At 50.8% G+C, this 16,615-nt stretch overlaps 1 protein-coding gene across 1 annotated transcript in view; it reads left to right on the top strand.

Annotated features, from left to right (window-relative positions):
- The first annotated feature begins 2,686 nt into the window (after nucleotides 1-2,686).
- The window catches only part of GLI2 (GLI family zinc finger 2), a 260,479-nt gene continuing 246,550 nt past the window's right edge, over nucleotides 2,687-16,615 (top strand). Inside the window, exon 1 of the mRNA XM_050750440.1 lies at nucleotides 2,687-2,780. The gene's annotated coding sequence lies outside the window, so the exon portion shown is untranslated. The remainder of the gene's footprint in view (nucleotides 2,781-16,615) is intronic.

Genomic DNA, 16,615 nt, shown 5'->3' on the forward strand with positions numbered 1-16,615 from the left:
ACCAAAAACACTCTTGTCTTCATCTCGACAGCCATCTTCTTGCCAAAATAAGCCAAGAAAGGTTATGTGAGTGTCTGGAGTCCAGCAGGAGTTGAGCTGGTCTGAGAAGAAAAACAGAGAAGGAAATATTCTAAAACGTCGATTTGTTTAAACTTCTTCACAAACTTTACAACACAAGGAAATCAACAGAGACAAGCCCGTAATGAAGTAATCAGCCAACGTGGCTAATATTCCAGCAATGAGAAATGCTTCCCTACATGTCATGGGGCAGATATGAATAGGGTCATTAAAATATGGCCAAGGAAGGGAGGGAGAGTTTACTTTTTCTGTCTCCTTAGAGTCTGTGTTCTGAAAACTCAGCAGGAATTTAAACAAATAGCACAGAGGAATGGTGAATCTGATCATACTTAAAGAAAAATCCCCTTTCAAACTTCTCTTTAAATCATTGGCTTCTGCAAGTTTCGCTTTTTAAAAATGCTGCTGACTTTTTTCCCCAAAAACAAAATTAGCATCAAATTGTTCTAATATTTTTCTGCATTTTTTTTTCCTCTAGGTCAAGAAGAAATTGTTGCTCCATCATATAAGTGAATGTCAGGAGGAGGAAGGAGGATCTTAAGGAATGAAGTTCTAATGCATCCTCTTTGATTAAAAAGTGAAAGAATAAAGTTAGCAGAGGATAAAAGGTATATGGAGAGAGCTACCCACGAAAAGGGTTGCACTGGTGAAACGGGCCTGTGTAGGTAGGTCATGTCCCCTCAGGAAGGGTAGCATTTGGTCCCTTGCATTTCAAATAAAATGCAATTTTAGGAACGGGGGCTGAAGGGAGAAATGCTTCCACCCACCTGAACAGGGCAATTTTTAAAAATTTAACTTAATTAATTAATTTTTTTGAGACAGAGTCTCGCTGCATCACCCAGGCTGGAGTGCAGTGGCGCCATCTTGGCTCACTGCAACCTTCCCTTCCGGGGTTTGAGAGATTCTCCTGCCTCAGCCTCCCACGTAGCTGGGATTACAGGCACGTGCCACTATGCCTGCCTAATTTTTTGTGTTTTTAGTAGAGACGGGGTTTCATCATGTTGGTCAGGCTGGTCTTGAACTCCCGACCTCAGGTGATCCCCCTGCCTCGGCCTCCCAAAGTGCTGGGATTCCAGGCTTAAGCCATCGCGCCCGGGCCAACAGGGCAAATTTAACTGAACTTACAGTACAACCACCCGAAGCTCTGGGAGGATGGCAGAGTGCTCTGACCTTAGACAAATTACTTCACTTTTTAAAGCCTCAGTCTTCCCACATGTAAAAACACGAGAAGAAAACCTTCCTTACAGAGCTGTGAAAATCCAATAATACAAAGAAAATATAACATCACCTGGCACTTAGTAGAGTGTTCTACAAACGTTAGGAAGACAAAAACCCGAAATTCCCCCCTAAGACCCTCTTTGGGTGAGACCCCGGGGCCCTGGAGAGGGTGGCAGGCCCAGGGGTGTGGGGAGGACACTTTAGCCAGCTGCCCCCAATGCTCCTCCAAGCCTGGCGGCCCCGTTCCGGGCTGTGGTGTGGCTTGAGGGCCCAGGGCTCCTCACCGAGTTTGCTTAAGCAAGTTCTTTCACACACAGTCCCACATACAGTTTGGCTAGAAAATTCAATGAGGAGTTTTTTTCTTCCTTCTTTCTCTGTTGTTGTTGGGTTCTGATTACTTCCATCTGGCTTCAGCGGCTCGAGTGGAGTCTTTAAAACACAAAACACAACAAAAACCCACCCTGCAAGACACATGCACCAAACCTAGAAGGGCTGCTTCGCTTCTCGCCAGCGTGTGCTCAGATGGCGACGAGTGCTAGCCGCGGCGGGGGGCGCCTCAGGACCCCCAGCACCTGCACTCGCTGCCCGCGGGAAGAGGGTCCGCTTGGACCCAGCCCCCGCGTCCCCTCCCTGGCGTCCCCGGCTTCCGCGCCAGCGCCCAGAGAAGCGGGCGCCCTGGGAACAGCGACCCAGGCATCTCCCAGTGGAGGGAAGTGGGAGGTGGGGAGGGCGGGGGATTTCAGAGATTGAAAACAGAGCAGCCCTTGCGCCTCAGCCCCGGAGCTCATCTGACTTGAGTTAGCGACACCCCCAACCCCCCACCTCGTTGTCTAAAAAGTGTCGGAGATTGGCGCGTCCTCTGGTTCCTTTCTCGAACTTTCCTTGTAGGTGCGTTTTCTTTCCTTGGTGCAGGGTGGGGAAAGTCCCTGTGATCCCCCTTTCCCCTCCCCCCGCCCCGGCGGCGTTCGGGTCCCCCTGGGTCCCCCGGCACGGAGCGGGCGGGCGGGCTGGCTGGTTCGCGGGGCCCTGGTGTGCCCGCACCGTGCGCGCGGGGGCGCTGCGCCGTCCGGCGGCGCTGACGGATTGCGGGAGTGCCGGCGCTCGCCAGCCGAGGCAGCACGGCTCCGCGGACTTTTTTTCAAACTCCCATCAATGAGACTTCGAGGAGGAGCGGGCGGCGGCGGCGGCGACTGCGGGCGCGGAGGAAGGCCAGGAGCCGCGGCAGGAGCCGGAGGAAAGAGCGCGGGCCGCGAGGCGCGCCGGTGCTTTGGGGAGCCGCCTGCTCGCCGGCGGTAGGGGCTGAGCGGCGCCCGCCCGCCTCTCGGTCCCCTCTTTCCTGGCTCGCCCCGCCCCGGCTGGCCGGAGCCCCGGCACAAGGCAGCCAGCCGAGGGTCGCCGCGCCAGCCAAGGTGGGATGGGGGCCCACAGCCACCGCCCGGCGCCGGAGACGCCACCTGCGTGCTAGAGGCAAACTTTTGTCTCCCTCGGTAAAGTTACATTGGTCTTCTTTTACTTGCTTTTCGTGGCGAAGCGCCTCCCACCTCGGCCAAGCGCGGGCCGACTGGGATGCTGTGCCGTCTCGGAGGGTCCCTCGGCCGGGCACCCGCGCCTCGGCCTTGGGATTGGGGCACTGGGCTTCGGGGGACTCGAGGTTATTGGGCGCGACCCCGCTTGGGGCTCTGGACAAGCAGGGCGGGGACGTAAGGAGGGTCCTGGGGCTTGGAGCTCGTGGTCCGGGGTCGATGTTGCACCCCCTCCCTACCTGGGGGAGAGCGCCACTCTTCTCGGGGTGCACAGCGCCCCGGCCTTCGCGCGCCAGCCAGGGGCTGTTTTTTCAGGGGGTGGAGGATGGGATCGGAGGCTGGGATGCTCCGAAGCTGGCGTAGGTGGGCATGGGAGCGTGTCTGCGGGCGTGCTGAGCGCGGAGGGGCTGCAGCCAGCCACTTGAGAACTTCGAACTCCACTTCTCCGCGCTGCGCGTCCCGAAGCCCTGCCTTTCTTTCTTCTTTCCACGCTCCTTCCTCCCCCTCGCCGGGCCCGGCCGCCCCCTCCCCCTCCGCTGGGCTCTCCTCCTCGGCACCCCCCCTCTTTGCCTCTCTCCTCCTCCTCTCCTGCCCTCGGCCCTGAGATCCGCTTGACTTCCCAAAGGGATCCGCACGTAATCCTTTGCCGGGTCCTCCGGTTCCCCCACACCACCTCACTTTCATCCCTGCCCCCCTACTCATCGTCTTCCCCCACCCCCGACAATCTCTCAACAAGTATATTTGCTGAGGAATTTGAAAAATCCACTACTGCAACTTGATCTGTATGTGATGGATGGGGAGAGGCGCGGAGAGAGTTGGGCGCCAATCCTATTAAGGGTTTAGAGAGGGGAGCCTTTTCCTCGGACGGGGCGGGGGCGGGGAGCTGGGAGGGAGCGTGTGCTTGCGTGTGTGAGTGTGAGTGCGCCCGCCGCTCCGGGGAGCTGGGAGTCCACCCAGCTCGGCGCCTTTCAGCCCGGTGGTAACTGCTGTCATTTCCTAGGAAACCTGACTTTTACCGCGTGGGGAGCTGGGGATGGAGCCCGTGCGCTTCACCCTGGGTGATCGGTCGCTGAGCCTCTCGGGGACCTCGAGCCCCCCACGCAGGGTGCCTCTCTCCACTACCTTCTCTTTTGTGTAATTGTTCTGTGGCTCCTAGAGTTGATCCCAGCTGGAAAAGTAGACCTGTCCCTAGTATCTGGTCCCGCGCCCTGGGAGTCTTGTAGGCGCCCCTCTGTCCCCCAGCTCGGGCATCTCGCTCGATGCGCGATCTCTGGCACGGGTTTTGCAGCTCGGTGGCCGCAGCGGTGTCCCGGGCCCCTCTCCGCCGCCCTTGCCGGGCGTGTGAAGGTTTAATCCCGACAGCTTCAGATAAAGGGAGCAGTTGTAAAACGCTCATAGGCTGTTTGCAGATGAGGCTCTGGGGGATGTAGGAGAATTTGAAAGTAAACGTTTCCTTCGCAAGCGGCATAAAATAGTGTTTAAACAAATATTGTATTGGCATGCTCAGGGGGCTCGGTGCCAAAAAGTAAAGTAAATAAACTGTGAAATCCAAAATATACAGCGGGGAAAGCGGAGGAATAGGCGGGTTTGTCACGGGCCTCCCTGATGAGACCAGTTTGTTCCAGCCACCACCTCACCTGCCAGCCTTCTCTCCGCCCATTTCCTTACCTTGCTGGGAGTTCCCTTGGCTAGGTTTCCCTGTGTCTGGGGGCAGGCCCTCCCTGGGGCCTGGGAGCGGCTTTGCAGTTGCTTGTTTAGGGGGACGCTCACGGTGTGGCTACCTGGGCCAGACTCTGCAGGGAGGGGAGGACACCCTGGCTATGCTTGGCTTCTTTGAGTTTGGAGGCTCTTTATTTAGGCTTTTCCCAGCTTCTGGTCTGTCCTGGGGCAGTCATTCTAGAATGTGGAATCCAGATCCATCAGGGGCCTTCTCTTCTCTTTGACTATGCTTCTTGTGCCTTTTCCTTCATCGTTCTTGCTTTTGTTTTCCTAGACTTGCTGCTTCTCTCTTGAGGGTTACAGGAAATTGTGGAGATGTTTTCCCTGGGATTCAAATTCCACTCAAACCCAGCCATATGGAAAGTTGTCGCTTGTCTGATGAGTTTAAAGTTAATTATATTTGGTAAGATTTAGGGTGGTTTTATATTCCCCTCTGCTTGGAGAAATATGCCAGTTTCATGAAATTATTTCGTGATTTTAGGGGGATTTAAGCTAATAAAAGGAAGATCCTACATTTGAAAGAGCCCAACTGCCCAGGAGGTATCCCTCAGGTGAGCCAGCCTTCAGTTGGGCTAGCATCTGAGTGAGAGACTGTGGTCAGAACAGTCTATTTGCAAAAAGCCTCTTGGAGATAATTAGAATAATAGGTAGAAAGAGCCTCCCAAGTCAGGGAGCCGGGCTCCCAGGCTCACCAAGGAACAAGGTAAGACTGCTAGAGATGGTTTTATCCTCTGTGGGAATTGACTTGACAGAATTTGCAGAGGGTTCAAATTCCTTCAGCAGAACCTTCTGGGCTGCTCCCAAACTCACTCTGCTCTGGCCTTGAAGGGAACTCTTGACTCGTGACTTCCTTGAAGCTTGTGTGGAGTTAGTGAGGCCCTTGTGGCCAGGCAGCCTTGGAGTGGAGTGCCACTTCACTCTCAGGGATGCTCCGGTCCACTGGTGGAGAGAGCACTGCATGGAGAGTCAATCCTTTGAGTTGCTTGGTCAGAAGAGGGGGCCGCAGGGCTTCTGGTCAGCAGCTCATTGCCTGGCTGTGGGGTTCTTGGGGGCTGTGTACTGTAGCTGGCTTGTTTGCACTGCAGACTGAAAAATACACAAATACTTCATGCTTTTTGTATTCCCACAAGTGCCCTGTACACAGTGCAGCCCCTGGGGCTGGATTAGCAAACCAGGGATTCAGCAGGCAGGCGGACAAAATTGGATATTTGCCTAATAAACACCCTTCTTCCATCACCCCCCCACCCCCGCCCCGGGGTACTCCAGGGGAGAACTTCACTCCACAGATGCCAGCAGTTCCCTTTAAATGGGAGTAGGAGGTTGTCATGTGCACTTTGAAAGCCTGTGTGACCCCCTCACACCCAGCTGCCTTGTTAAAGCCTAGAATCGGAGTCCTACATCCTTGTGTACTCTCTGGGTAGGGCAACCGGCCTTTTCCTTGGGAAAGTGTGTTTAGCCCGGCTTCCTTTCATCTGCATGGCGCTTGCTGCAGGGAGGTGGAGCAAGCCAGCCTTGCTTCTTAGAGGCTGTGGGGAGGAGAAAGGGTTTCTACCTGGGCCAGTGCCTGTTTCCTAGTGGACAAGGGGCAGCCAGGCCAGGTGGACCTCGCTGTGGATAGCTGCAGCTGTTCCCGCTGGGCCAGGGCCCTTTGAAAAGGAACCGGGGTGAGCACTTCCCCCCCTTCTTCTTTTCACTGAGTGTCAGAGGCATGGACAAGTGAAACACGTGAAGAATGCCAAAGAGAAAAACAGTGTTCTCAGATTCCAGAAAATTCAGAGGCAAAATAGGTGACTGTACCAAAAACCAGAATGTACAGCGATTTCGGTTGCTCCTGAAATTGCTCCTGCACTTCTAAAGAAATCGGGGAGGAAAAACTGCTAATTGTTTCCTCAGGCTTGTTTAACAGATTTAAGAAAGGGTTATCTGACATTGATGTTTGAGAGTGTCCTTTGAAAAAGAATAGCACCTTCAACACTTTTCTAGTTTTCAAATAAACACACAACACCGATTCAACATTAATAATTTTCTCTAAAATTAATTTGAGGGTTTGCTGTGGAATATCAATAATTAAAAAAAAATCATTGATTTTTTTTTTTTTTTGGTTTAGAGGATGACAGAAGCATCCTTAACCCACAAAACTGTATTTAAAACCTGGGAAAATGCACAGACGATAACAGTATACTTTCTGCACATTTAATATCTTATTTTCCCCCAATTCTTTCATCAGCACAGTAATTCTCAATAATCCTGTTTGTGTTGTTTCTGGTTTCTTAAAAAATATACACATGGGGGAAAGTAACTCATTTAAGATGTGACCAAAGAGTACTTATTAAACTGTTTTGGGGATTTGGGTTTAAATTGAATAATGTTTTGTGTGTGTGCTTGCACATGTGTGTTGTTTAAAAAAAAAAAAAGAGGTTGCTGGGAAGTGTGTTTTAACTGTGAGTGCCGGGTTTCAGCTATTAGCATAAGAAAAAGTTTTAGCGCGTTTGCCATTGTCTTGAATGAAGAGTTCAGCAAAGGGAAGGAAAGCCGCAAAAGGGTGATGGTCCATTGAGATTCTTCAGCAGCCCCGAGCTCGTCATCTGCCTCTGAAATCTGTGATCGGATATCACTTTTATCTCGCTTTTCCATTCTCTAGCCTTTTTCACACGTTCACTTTTGTCAAGGTTTATTGATTATGTTTTCTTCTCTACAAATCTGTGGAAAATTTAATGAACCAAAAACAGCAGTGAAATAAAGGGGACTTTTTATTCATTAGCACGGGATTGGGACTGATTCCCCTCTTTGGGCAGCCGAGGGCCCCAGGCCTCCTGCAGGCAGCTAGAGGGAGGAGGGAGGGTGGCCCGGCTGCAGGCTGAGGCGGGGACTCCACAGGCCTGTGGCCTCCAGGCTGAGCAGCACGGGCGCAGCCCTGCACTCCTGTCCCAAGTGAACTCTGAAAGCTTGTCCGCGATGGCTGTGCTGGTTGATCCTGTATGCATCCACGCCGCAGCCCTCACCCGCCATGTCCTCCTGGATCCTGGCTCAGTGGGTTCGGGGGAGGTGGGAAGGGGGGTGTTGTTTGTATTTCCCAGACTTACAAACCATTTGAGTGCTGGGCCTTCCCTGGGACACAGTTAAGTATCTCCCTTCCTCTAGACCCAGCTCAAACCTGTAATTAAGCAAAGCCCCTGATGTGATTACGCTTTGCTGACTCGGCTGGGTTTGGAGCCATTCCCTCTAGGAAACAGGGTGAACTCTTGCTCTTCCCAGAGGCTTCCTGGGCAGCTTGTGGTGCACCTCTGTTGTACACATGTCCGCCTGTTCCCCTCCTTTGGCTCTCTTCCTCTCCCTTCAGCCATCCATTCTTTCTTTCTGCCTTTTCCTTTCTCCTTCCCCCTTCTCTCTTTTCGTCCCATCCCAATCCCCTCTTCTCTCTGGGTCTCTCCTTTCTCTCCCTCTCCGTTCACTCTCCCCGTCTCCTTTCTTCTCTCTCCCTCCGTTTCCCCCTCCTCCGTTTCCTCCGCCTCCTCTCTCCCTCTCTTTTCTGTCTTTTCTCATCTTTTCCCATCTCTCCCTCCCGTTCCCTCCGCCCCCTCCCCGCCCCCGCCGTCTGGACCTTCCCCTCCCTCCGCGCCGGCTTTTCCGCCCGGCGGAGCGCTGGCGGGCGAGGCCGCGTGTCCGGGCGGCGCCGACCGTGCCGCGCCCGGGGAACATTCCGTGCCCCGAGCGCCCCGGGCCCGCGGCTGCGGCCCTCCCACCTGCGCGCCGGCCTGGTTTGCAGCTCCCGAACAATGGCCACATTGTCCCGGCCGCACACCGGCCGCCGCTGGCGAGTGGCGGGAGGCCGGACCTTGCTCGTGGCGAGTCGGGAAGAAAGCCAGCGGTCCAGGTCCCCATAGCCGCGCCCGCAGCGCGCGAGCGGCTCCCACCCGGGAAGGGCGCGGGTTCCGAGGGGCGCCCCGGGTCTTCCTCGACCCCTGCTTCCCATTGGCCAGCCCTCTTGCCGGCTTCCCCAGGAGGGGCTTCCAGTCGCCTTTACAGCTGGCGGAGTGAATGAGAGCACTCCACGGGAGCCGGGAGAGAGAGAGGCCCCGTGACCAAACTTTTGGTGGCGTCTGAAACTTTTTCTCTAAGGCATCTGCAGACAGTAATCACGAAGGCCGCCTTCTGCCCTTGTCCACTCCCGGCGACGGCAAAGGAAGGGTGGTCCTCTCTTCCATTCGTCTTGACCTGTAGGGATTCGAAACCTCTTAGCGCTCAGAAAAAAAGATCTTTGAATGCCTGATGTTAAAAGAGCATCCCTGGGTCCAAGATAGCCCCTTCAGCAGACGCTTAGCAATGCTTCTTTGTGTGCTGGACAATGCAGTAAGTCAGCCAGACTTTTGAGCCACATTTATAAGGAACTGTAAGGGCCGCTCAAGTACACTTGTACTAAGTTGAATTGATTGAAATTTAATGGCGGTTAGTGGCGATGAATGGTAATGATTTTCCAGCGTATCTTTGGCATACTTGACATTAATAACTGGAGTGTGTGTGTACGCACGCCGAGAGCCCGCCACACACGTGAGGCCGTAGCATTATTCATTTTCCGAGATGCCAGTCCTTTCTCTCCTCAAATCCTTTCCCTTCTCACCATAATTCAGTTGTTAGGATGACTTTTTAAAAAAAAAAAGGAAAGAGGGAAAGAGAAAAATCTTTCTCCGTTGAGCACGTACATCATGTCAACATAATTTTGAGCTCATGATTTCTTTTCAATTCCTACATAAATCAGCTTCTAATGTACAGAATGTGATGAATTTGTTTTAGCTGCCACCATGAATTAATGTTATGCAAATAGAAGCTTTGCAGGTGAAATGATTTACTTAATAATTTCAACTTCTAATATTTAAACTCATTCATTATGTTGGAGTTAAAAAAAGCAAGTCCATATTTTTAAACCTGAGATGGGGAGATTCGTATGCAAGTATTTGCAGTGCAGCAGCTCTTGATGACCAGAAAATAGCTCTTAATTTGTTGATTCTCTGGGAATCTGCAGCTCACCATGCCAAGTGACCTAAGGAACAGGTAATAGAAGACTTACCAGATTTTGTCTGGGGGAGGACACAATTGCATTTACATAATTCCATCGTAACCATCAATGTACCATATCCAGTGGGACAGAACTCGCTTTGCTCTGGGGACCAAGGAAGTCTTCCCATTTGACCTGGTCTTGAAGAATACCTGTAACTGCCAGGAAGAGAAAGGTAAAGGGCTCTGATGTGCCGCCTCCTCCCTCCCCTTCCTGCTTTTATGTCCTTTGTCCTTTGCTAGTTAAGACCATCTTAACACTATAATTCCAGGGCTTTGGGAGGCTGAGGTGGGAGGATTGCTGGAGGCCAGGAGTTCGAGGCCAGCCTGGGCAACATAGCGAGACCCTGTCTCTAAAAAAAAAATAATAATAATAATAATGATAAAAAAAGAAATCATCTTAAGAGCCAGTCATTAGATACCTGCCTATGAAGATGACCATGGTGTAGAAAGTTGGGCCAGAGGACTACCCAGATAACTGTTAGGAAGACTTTCTTATATATACCATCCTTCCCGGCTGTTTTCCTCTGAAAGAAGCTGAGGAAGAGCACAAGAGTGATGGATGGCCGCACTATAAAGATAATTAGCCCGAACCCCTTGGAGTTATCCCCAGGGACAGGGAGACCCAGTCACTCAGTAGTTGGGTGACCCTGTGCAAGTTGCTTTTCCTCTCTCTGGGAGGAGGGGGCGCTTGGTAGATGTCATCTCTCAGGTCCTCCCAGCTTCAAAACCCTCTGAGCTAGCACACCCTGCCTGCTGGAGTCTCTAAGGGTCAGACAGCAGGTAGGGTGGGAGGATCAGAGTCTGGAAAAAGGGAGGGTCTTGGGTACCCCCTGGGGAGAGTTGGGTGCCTCTCAAGGAATATGTCCTGCCTCTCCTTGCTGGCCACTCTTCCTAGCCAACCCCTGTGCTCAGGTACCTCTGGGATGTGGTCACAGGGTCAGTGTAAATGGGGGTGGCCTTGGGGACATTGGTAGAGAGCCGCAAGCCCGTGATGGTCTTTTCAGACTTTCCCGAAGGCTGAAGATCACTGAAGGAAGGGCTGACACATAAATTTGTCTTGGATCTCTGAAGATGATAAGGGTGGAGTTTTGACTTCACTTCTCAAAAAATTGAGGTCGTTGCAGTCTGATGACAGGTTGAAGGTACATCACTCAGACGTTTCTGCAGACAGCCGTGAGTTGTGCTGTCATGATACATTGTGTGTGTCCAGGCAGTGACAGTATATTTAGGGCTGGCCCTCGCTGTCTGTGGAGATCAAGGTGAGGGGACATCTCTGGTACTCTTGGGCTTGAGAGTATGCATGTGTTTCCTTATGTATGACCTGAAAGAAAAAATTGGACTCAGTAGCTACTCAGTTACTTCCATACTTTTCAGGTACGTGAATCAATAGTTGGAACAGGATTGTAGGGTTTGAATGTAATTCAGGTACGTGAATCAATATTTGGAACAGGATTGTAGGGTTTGAATGTAATTCAGGTACGTTCATCTACAGAAAATGTGGTACATGATATAGCAATTTACATACACAGTATAGTACGTTAGATTACCCTTCCTGCTGTTCAGTGTGAATAAGGGATGTGAAACATGTATATTTATGCTGATAGACATTTATATGGCTAAAACTTTAACTACCAGATTCCTTTAGAATTAGATTTTTTTCTTCTCCTAAAATGTACTTGAACCCAAGAACTAGAAATTAGTTAATAGAGGCACATCTGAGAATAAGGCCGCCAAGGTCTGTAGGTGGGGTTTGTGGGCCTCCTGGATGGGATTCAGGCAGGAAGCTTGTTAAATATTGCAGAATCTTGGGTTCCCCAGGGAGAACCCATTGAATGAGAATTCCTGCAAAGTGGGTCCAGGAATCTGCATTTTATCCAGGATTTTTGGGGGCGCTGATGAGGAATAATGTCTTTTTACTATGATGTCCCTCAGTTCTGGGACAGTCCAGGGCTGGATTTTCAGCCAATTGCAGCACTTTCAGCTGCCTGGACAGCTGTTGCAGCAAGGAAACTGGCTGAAAACAGAGGTGCTTCTGCTCCAAAACAGCTCTGAGAAGTAGGCTCTAGAGCAGGGTCTCTCTTTCACAGGACAGTGGCCAAGACTGTAAGGTGGCTCTGGTGGTTACTTGCTTTTGCTGGCCTCCAAGAGAAACGAGAGAGTATATTAAGTCAACATGTTGGTTTACATGCCGTAGTTTCTGTCCCAAGTGTCCCTGGGATGCCTCCTTTCTTTTTCCGTGTAAGGAACTGCAGAGCCACCAGGATGCTTTGTGGCTGAAGTGGGACCAGTTTGGCATTGGACAGTTTGAGTAGGTCTTTTGGAAGTTTGACCCCCACTTAGGTTTGGTTGAAGGGCCTACCTTGTGGACATCTTTATGGTGGAGCCTGCCCTGAGGGTGAGCAGGGCCCTCACTCATGATCAGGGGCCTGGGAACAGGCTTTTCCTGTCACTACTGTCCTGCAGGCCTTGAAGACCTGGGCTCTTCCACACCCGCAGCTGTGACTATGTGGGGTGGCTTCTGGGGCTTTGATTTGTACAGTCCTGCACTGCAGACTTCATTTGCTTGATGCTAACATTACAAGTGCACCCGGGCCAGGACTTCAAGAGTGCATGGAAGAACACATTGGAAACATTTGAAATTGTGTTGTGGGTGGATCCTCATCCACCCTGCAGCTGATTCACCTGGTGGCCATGTGGTGGGATTTGCTGGGCTGAAGAGGCTCAGGATTCCTTCTGTCCACATTTTTGAAGGTCTTCTGCACAGGCAGATGTGTACAGTAGATTGCAGGCTCTTGCTGGCACTGAGGGGCCTGTGAGAAGGGAGGTGGGATGTGGGCTGGTGCCATTTCCATCTCCTCTGGGTCTCTGGAGTGCCACATCCTTCTGTAGGTGCAAGACCTGGGTGCCACATCCTTCTGTAGGTGCAGCCCTCGGCCCCTGGGCCCGCAGGACCTGGTGCTCAGCCTAGCTGTTTTACCAACAGCAGCAGAGGCCCCATGATCCAGTGCATTGCTTCTTCAGTGCCATCTCTCTCCGTCTTCAAGAGGCCACCTTGCATGGGTGGTCAGGAAAAGCTGGAGTGGGGCTCAGCTTACAAAAGACTGACAGCTCCTTTGGAAGCCTGGGCTGGCTGGGCTTCTGGGTCCCAAGCCTGCCCTGGTGGTGGAAGGCCTGTTCTCATGCTTATGGTGATTGTAGCAGTGAGAAGCGAAGTTCCCAGGCCAGTGCCTGGCTGTGGGCATCAGGAAGGCAGCTTTGTGGGGCACCTGTGTCCACCTCGAGCTGCACCCTCCTGAAGCCGCCCAGCCACCTGCCCAGCCAGAACATAGAGGACCTAAGAGAGGCCTGGGTCTCTCCGCTCCCTGGCCAAACCTCCTCCCCTGTGGGTGCCTCTGGTTTTCCCAGTGGCCCAGGGCCATGACTATCCCTATTTCTTCTGCTTCTGTTTTCTTGGCTTTTCCTTTATTTAAGTTTCAAGATCCATCTCTTTGCTGGACTCTGGTCTCTGTATTCAAGGTCTGGATTCTGGTTTAGCCCTTGGATTCAAGCAAACCTCTTTCTCCTGATGTAAAAATAGTAAAAACAGCAGCAAAACATTATGTGCCCCCCAAGATCTTAAAACTAAGACATACCTTTTTACTGAAAATGTAAAATAAGGAGAAGCAGAAAAGGAAAAATTTGGTTAAATTTCCTGCCGGTCTCTATTTTTTAATATAAAAAAAGTTTTTTTGCTCTATCCTTTCTTATAAAATTGAGGTTACATTAATACAGTCTTGTAACTCCGGATTTATTTGACATTCTATCATGGAGATCTTTCATGTTATGAATAATTTTTATTAGTGTGATTTTTATTGGCTACATAATATCCCTTTGTCTGCCTCTCTCATATTTTATTTTATCATCCTTATACCATTGGGCATTTAGATTTTCCTAGTTTTTGTTATTATAGATAATACTGGGATAGACATCCTTGTGTCTGAATGTTTACCTGAAATTCTATTTCCTTAAATAGATTCCCAAAAGTGGAATAACTTAGCTAGACTATTTGGACAGCTGTTTTTCAGGCCCTTGTTAGGCCTTCATGGAGTTCCAGCAGTATGTACCTAACTTTGGGGAAGAGATGGGAGGTGCTAGCTAGAGGTTTTCAGAACAGCTATGCACAAATCAATGCAAGACAATTATTGAGTGCCTTCTGCATGCTCAGACACACGCAAGCCACTTGCCAAACAGGGCCTCAATTTGCAGATGGGTGAGCAGGGCCTCAGAGACTCTGGCGAATCTCCGTGTTCACCTGGGCAGTAGGGGCAGAGCTCTGGGCAGAGGCAGGTTTGCCGACCCCCAAGCCAGGACCCTCTCCCAGAGTTGGCTCCTGAGGGCTGCCCTGGGAGCAGCTGGTTTGCCTCAAGCAAGGGCTATAGCACCGATTTCTCAGCTGGGCAGTGTCTCCAGGGGGCATTTGACCTGTTCGGAGACATTTTTGTTTTTCACAACTAGGGGAATGCTATTGATATTTAGTGGGTAGAGGCCAGGGATGCTGCTAAACATCCTGTAAACCACAAGGCAGCCCACGACAAAGAATTTTCAGCCCAAATGTCAGCAGTGCTGCTCTCCAGAAACCCTGAGTGGGGGCACATCATAGGCAACCCCTCCCCTACTGACAAAACAGGACTCTGCCACTGGGGCCTTCCAGGGACTCTGACAGTGGGGCTGTCAAAGTAGGCAGCAGTAGTTTATTCAAACCTAGTTCTTACACCAGCCTGGAAATCTTAAACCTTCTTTTCTGTGCCTTGAATTTGAAACAGTGTGGCAGGTGCCATCAAGAGGAATTCCTTATGTAATCCATCAGTCAATCAGCCAGTACTTAATGGAACATCTGTTATGTGCCCGGCACTTATTAAGCTCACGGCTGTAGGCACACCTTGCTAACTTGGTTACGGAGCCGGCAGTCTCTGAAATCCCAGTAGGTTTCTCAAATGTGCATCTTCCTCCTCATCCCCCTTGCCTAGGAGGGAGCCTACTTTAGGAAAGGCATGATCTGGAAAGGCATTGTGGGAATACTGGCCAGGAGCAGGAATTGCCCCAAACTGTTTTCCCCAAGACGCTGGATAGGTCTGTTTTCCTGGCTCCAGGCTGACAAATTTCCACTTCACAATGAATTTTGTGTTGAGCTACGCCTGCAGCTACTAGTTAGAGAATGCAGAGTCCTGTCAGTGTAATGAAAAGCCCCAGAGTGAAGGCCTCTGAGCAGTGGCTCTTGTAATTAACCAGTATGCCTGAGCAGTTTGGAAGGCTTCCTCTAAGAGAGGACCAGACTGGGTCTTCCAGGAGGAGGATGTTGCCAGCAGAGGGGTCGGGGAAGGAGGGCCATCTGGGCAGAGGACCTTATAGGGCAAGTGCTGGACAGGGTGTGGCATTTCTGGAGCCTCTGGTATGTGGGAGGGTCAGCGTGGGGTTGCCTCCAAGAGTGGCTTTGTGGTCCCCCAGGATGACTCCTCTGACTTATTGCCTACCCATGGTTCAGCTTCAGGTCATGGGACATAAATGTGCAGAGGGCCCAGGTTCTTTCCGAGGCTGGAACATTTGGGATCCTGATGTGCAGCAATGCAATTGATCATCAGCTTTGCCTTCTCATTCTCCCCGTCTTGGGTTTGGGCTCAGTTTCTAAAGTTATATCTTTCCGTCTGGTGGGTGGTGGTTCTCAGAATGCTCTCTACTACGATCCCCAGTCAAGATTATAGATTGAGATTAAGATGATAGTGATCTTGCATTCTCCATCCATCCATCCTCAATCCATCATCATCCATCTCTCCATCCACCCATCCATCCATCCATCCACCCACCCATCCACCCACACTTCTACCCACCCACCCACCCACCCTTCCACCCACCCACCCACCCTTCTACCCACCCTTCCACCCACGCTTCCACCCATCCATCCATCATACGTTCATTGACCGCAAGGATTGTAAAGGCCTTTGCTGTTGGCCCTTGGTGTACCCTTCCTCCCCATTCATGAAGCCAAGGGTCATGTCCTCTGTAAAGTATTTCCTACCACAGCCCTAGGCTGTCACTTGTCTCTGGGGTTTCCCTTGCTTATAACACTCATTAATACTGCCTTACCATTGTCTGTTTATTTGTGCGTAACAAATGTTTGTTAATAAATGAATTTTGGGAATGTTTCAAGGGAAGACAATGGCGTTTGTTCCATTTTCTTTGACATCTCTCTTAAAAAATATAAGTTAACCAGGTAGTCTCCAGATTGATCTCCTTGATTTGAGAAAGCAAGCACAATTGTTAATTAGCGATTAGTTTTAACATAGTAGAGCTGTATTTTTAAAAAATCTAAGTGTGTGTTATGGTTCATTTGGACCGCACACATAATCTCTTTGTACAATATTCTTATGCCCTTTGGAGGGATTTTAGGTAGCAGGCAGGCTGTTTTGGTGGGTGAGGAATTGGAAACTTGGTGAGGTAACCAGAGTTCCAGGCTGGCTTTGCCTATGAGTTAACATGAAACCTCAGGCGGCAGGCCATTGTGCCTCTCTGGGTCTCTGCTCATTCATTTCTCAGGACAGATCTGTTCTAGGACTCTGTAAGCTATGACGGTCAGAGCCTAGGATCACAATTCCTCTGTTCGTGATTACAGAGGGTTGTATGTGGAGTTTTTAGACTCACTGACAGTCATCTCACTGATGTACTTAAATAAGGCAGCAGCCCCTGACCTTAGTCGTCCCTCGGGAAGTGCTCTTGTCTTTAAATGTTGCTGTATCATCTCAAGAGACGGGCCTTGGAGACCAAGTGCCGCATCAGCCCCCACCACTAGGTATAGGACATGTGTCGTGCACTGGCGACAGCCTGATGCAGTCAGTATTATCACTAGCATTTTATAGATGCCACTGAGACTTTGTGGTTTTATTGGAGTTGCTCTAAGTCCCAAAGATAGAACATCAACATCACAGCTCGCTGTCCTCTCTGGGGTCGGTTTCTCATCCACCAGGATATCCACAGGGACACGAGGCTCTGCT

The sequence above is a fragment of the Macaca thibetana genome, chromosome 12, assembly GCF_024542745.1.
Source record: "Macaca thibetana thibetana isolate TM-01 chromosome 12, ASM2454274v1, whole genome shotgun sequence".
Taxonomy (NCBI): Eukaryota; Metazoa; Chordata; class Mammalia; order Primates; family Cercopithecidae; genus Macaca; species Macaca thibetana.